This window comes from Chinchilla lanigera, unplaced genomic scaffold (assembly GCF_000276665.1).
Source record: "Chinchilla lanigera isolate Chin_1 unplaced genomic scaffold, ChiLan1.0 scaffold00028, whole genome shotgun sequence".
Lineage (NCBI taxonomy): Eukaryota > Metazoa > Chordata > Mammalia > Rodentia > Chinchillidae > Chinchilla > Chinchilla lanigera.
The window spans coordinates 15,249,135-15,254,157 of NW_004955429.1; the positions used below are offsets into that span (position 1 = coordinate 15,249,135).

Consider the following 5,023-nt stretch of genomic DNA (forward strand, 5'->3'; position numbering starts at 1 on the left):
TCGGGGCTTCCCAGCAGTGCGCCCTTGCCTTGGGGACGGACGTCCCACGGCCTGCTCTCCCCGACAGGCCTCCCTGCCCAGGCCAGGCCGTCTCCGCCGTGACCTTCGGCTCTGCGCCCCTAAAACCCCCTTCCTATCCTCGGCTTTTCCTCGGGAGGCCCAGCGCCCCCCAGCTCTGTCCGCGGTCTCTGTCCTTCGTCCCCTCCTGCGGCTCTGGCGCACACGCGCCTGCCTCCTCCCCAGGCTGCCGGAACTGGATTTCAGGCTTGACAGACACATCCTTCCTGAACACCTGTAACTCCAGCGCTCTGGGAGGCTGAGGCAGGAGGGTGGCAAGTTTGAGCCCTGGCCTAGCAACTGAGGATTTAGCAGGACACTGCTTCAAAATAAAAATTACAGAAGCGCTGGGCAGGTAGCTCAGTGTGAAGGCCCTGGGTTTCATCTCCAGCACTTGGGCCCAGGGATAGAGCTCAGCGGTACAGTGCTTGCCTGGTAAGGGCAAAGTCCCGAGTTCAATTCTTGGCAACAAACATCTCCAGTACTGAAAGAAAAAAAAACCCTTAAATGTACGTTATGACTGAGGGCCGCCACACTGACAAGGTGAGCTCTTGTGTGATCCCAGTGACGGGGCATTTGGACCAGGTGCAGCCAGGGAGACAGTGGGGAGGCCCACGCGGCCAGGGATTGGTGGTGCGGCACCGTCAGGGTAGACCCGTCTCCGCACATCTGTCAAACCCGGGGGATGACCACACCGAGTGACCCCTGCTGTGGGCTGTGGGCATGTGTGCCTGTGACACCAACACAGGCTCGCTGATCGGGGCAGACGGACCACGCCCACGGGGCGACATTGGTGGTGCGGGAGGTCACGCACGTGTGAGGGTGGGGGTTATGTGGAAAAATCTCTGCTCATTATGCTGTTTGGCTTTGTTTTTTTTTTTTTTTTTTTTTTTTTTTTTGGTTTTTCTCCGGTACCGGGAACTGAACTCACGACCTTGCGCTTGCCAGGGGAACCGAACTCACAACCTTGCGCTTGCCAGGCAGGCGCTTTTGCCGCTGAGCTAAATCCCCAGCCCCGCTGTTTGGCTTTGTGAACCTCAAACTGCTCTAACTTTTATAAGAGGCAGGATCTCACCATGTTGCTCAGGGTGGCCTCAAACTCTGACATTCAAGCCATCCTCCTGCCTCAGCCTCCACAGCACTGCGACTACAGGCAGGTGCCACTGTGTTGGGCTCAATAAATGTTACTTTATTTATTTATTTATTTATTTATTTATTTATTTATTTATTTTTGAGACAGGGTCTTGCCATGCAGTTCAAGCTGGACTTGAGCTCACTTTGTAGCCCGGGCTGGTCTCGAACTCACAATGATCCTCTTGCCTCCACCTCACGAGCACCAGGGTTACAGGCATGTGCCACCACACCCGGCAATAAATGTTATTTTAAAAAAATTAAAATGAAAACTAAAAAGGGGTGTCACAGACAGAGAGCCGCACAGAGGTGAGACACACCTTCATTCAACTTTAAATTCATGCTCCACTGGCTCCTGCAGGCGTTCCTCAGCGGTTCCGGCTCTGTGTGATGTGTGTGTGGGCACCAGCTGATGAAAGAGCCAGTGCTTAAATAAAAAATGTTACACGGAAAGACACATGGCCATGAACAGCCCCAACACACTGACCCCATCGTCCCTGTCACTTCTGCAGCTCTTCTGAAGTCCTCTTTCCTGGTCTTGTGTGGTGATATATGTCTGTAATGCCAGCACTCGGGAGGCTGAGGCAGGAGGACTGATGTGAGCTCGAGGCCAGCCTGGGCCACATAGCAAGAACCTGTCTCAAAAAAAAAAAAAAAGAAGAAGGCAGGCTCATAAAAACATGACCTTCTATTTTCATCCACCTTATTATCGGATCTGGCACTGTTTGACTTCTAGCTCTTCTTCAAAGTGAAGCTGACCATGAAAGGGAAACCTGTGGAATCAATTCAGGACATCAATGCAGCCAGGACAGCGCAGCTAGAGACACCCAGGAAAGAGGACTCCAGAGCTGCTGCAGAGTGCCGAGGATGATGGGATCACTGTTTTCAAAGTGAGGGAGATCTGGGAGAGGTTAATGGTAATGTGTGTTTTACTGTAATAAATTTTTAAAAACAAATGTAAACACAATCTTGCTTTCTTTCTTTTTGTCTTTTTGAGATAGAGTCTCGATATGCAGTTCAGGCCAGCCTTGAGGTCACTTTGTAGCCCAGGCTGGTCTTGAACTTGCAACGATCCTCCTGCCTCAGCCTCCCGAGTGCTGGGATTACAGGCGTGCGCCACCACGCCCGGCTCAAGCACACCATTTGTCAGTCACACCTATACACCCTCTCATTACCTGTGTGAGCATACTGACATAGCAGCTTTATAGTGTTAGAGAGAAGCACGGGGGACACCCTGCGACCGCATGGCCATGCCTTTCTGTAACACCGCACACACGGTGACCCAGTGAATGGAAGTTGGCAGGTCCCCTCTCCCGTGTGAAGGGCGACAGCCTCGGTCCCCTTCTACCCACTCCTCTCAGTGTCTCCTACACTAGCTCCCGTCATGAGTGCCTCCTCCTGTCACCCCCTCGTGACTCGGAGACCACACTTCCCTCTATCCAGACTCAACTGGCCTAGCCTTGGCTTCTCTCCAGCACCCAGCCCCACCCACAGAACCCTGGCTCCACCCACAGAGCCCTGGCTCCACCCATAGAGCCCTGGCTCCACCCACAGAGACCTTGGCTCCTCCCCCAGCACCTGACCACCACCCCAGACCCCTCTCCAGCTCCTCCCTCAGAGTGCTGGGCTTCTCTCTGTCACTGCCAGTGTCCCTGGGAACCTAGATTTGCCGCAGGAGGTACAGGTGTGAAACCAATCAAGTTCAGCTAAAAAGCCCCAGGGTGTTGACTTTGTCTGGAAGGGGAGCGCGGCCTTTCATGCTACGATGTATTTAATATGTTTTATCCAGGCTGTTCAGTGAGAGGCCTGAAACAAGCGAGCACTCGCCCAGCTGCAAACTGCGACTGCTCCTCGGTGAGGGCTGAGGGGAGGAGCCAGGGCCAGTCGGGTGCCAGTGAACATGCAAGCAGGAGGCGGGGCTCGAGGTGGCGGGCATGCCTTTGGAATGTGCTTAGTGTGTACTTAGCATGAGCTTAGCATGTCCAGGGCCTGGTATTCCATCCCCAGCTCCACCAAAGCAGAGAGAGAGGCAGAGAGTGAGAGAGACAGAGAGAGAGAGAGAGAGACTCAGGTGCCAAATGTAATGATCCCACTCACCCAGGGCGCGCAGCTGAGTGTCGGTAATAATAACCATGACTGATCATAACTACCATTATTATATTAACTCAGAACATAACTGAAGGATTAACACTTAAATCTGAATTCACATGGTGTGAAAACACCCACAATAGCAGTGCATTGTCATTAATTTGTTTGGTTTTGGGTTTTGTTTTTTTTTTTTTTTTTTGGTTTTTCTCTGGTACCGGGAACTGAACTCACGACCTTGCGCTTGCCAGGCAGGCGCTTTTGCCGCTGAGCTAAATCCCCAGCCCCCTGGTTTTGGGTTTTGTTTTTTTGTTTTTTGTTTTTTTTTTCCAGGACCGGGAATCGAACTCATGACCTTGTGCTTGCCAGGCAGGCGATGTGCCGCTGGGCTAAATCCTCAGCCCCTGGGGGTTTTGTTTTGTTTTCCTGTTTTTGAGACAGGGTTTCGCTATGCGGTTCATGCTGGCCTTGAACTCACTTTTAGCCCAGGCTGGCCTCAAACTCACAGCAATCCTCCTGCCTCAGCTTCCCGAGTGCTGGGGTTACAGGTGTGTGCCACCACACCGAGTGCCCCTCAGCATGTCCTGAAATTGGCAGTTAGATCTACGGGCTCAGTGCAGCCCAGGCTTGATTTATTTACTTTTTCTGTAAGACCGTCCAGCTGTGACTGTTCTCTAGGCAGGAGCCCTACCACACCCAGAACATTCACAGAAACTGATGTCTACGTCCATCCATTCGTTGGGGCTGCAAACCGGCGGGATTTGTGTCCATTGCGCTCTCCACTCCACGGCGGGGACGTGGCCCTAAGAGCCCCGTGCGCCTGCCATCTGTGCAGCCAGCCGTACGCTGCCCTAGGGACGGGCAGGCAGGGCTTCACCCTGTCCCTGTGATGCTCCATTTTTCTAAGTGACAAGTTGGTTCCAAAACGATGACAATAGCTGGGCTACAATTGGAGACTCTATGTCCAAACAAAAACAGCAACAGAGAGAGGGAGGGGAGGGAGGGAGGGAAGGAGGGAAGGAGAGAGAGGGAGAGAGGAAAGAAAGAAAGAAAGAAAGAAAGAAAGAAAGAAAGAAAGAAAGAAAGAAAGAAAGAAAGAAAGAAAGTGTCCCTCAACATGACCTATGGCCCCTTCCTGGGCTTTCTTGGACCCTGGCCAGTGCTCCCTTCTCGGGCCATGGCATCTGCTCTAGCTGATGTCCCTGCCTGGAAGGTGCAGGCCACTCACTCTGCCCTCACAAGAGCAGCCACTGCCCGAGGAGACCTGGCCAACCCACACTGCAGGCCCAAGCAGCCCTTGAAGGGTCCATGCTTGGGGATGGCTTCTCGGAAAGAGGCCTCAGCCGATGTTGTGTTCCTTGGTCCTCTGGGCTCTATGGAGGGCTCAAGTCAGGCTGCGGGGCACAGCAGGGAAGGCCACGGCCTACTGGGCAGGCGGTGACAGCTAGGACCTGCCAGCATGTCACAGCATGGGGCGGGACAGGTAGCATTGTGACAGCTCCTTCGGTTGTGAGTTTGACACTGCACAGAATGACACGGGGTGGGGGCTGGGCTGGGCTGGGCTGTTGGGGCAGGAATGCTCAAGGCCCTGGATTCCAACCCAGAAGAGAGACAAGAAGAGGGCAAGAACAACAAAGAAGAAGAAAGAAGAGAGACTGAGAAGAGAACGAAGGAAGGAGAATTGTGCATAGTTGTGCATACCTGTGATCCCAGCACTCGGGAGGCTGAGGCAGGAGGATTGCCGAGAGTT

The 5,023-nt window shown here is 53.3% G+C and overlaps 1 long non-coding RNA gene across 1 annotated transcript; it reads left to right on the forward strand.

Annotated features, from left to right (window-relative positions):
• Positions 1-487: 487 nt before the first annotated feature.
• Positions 488-2,144, forward strand: LOC102023059. The gene is made up of 2 exons (XR_261334.2): positions 488-600; positions 1,925-2,144. It is a non-coding gene; the product is annotated as an uncharacterized LOC102023059 (long non-coding RNA).
• The last annotated feature ends 2,879 nt before the right edge of the window (positions 2,145-5,023 follow it).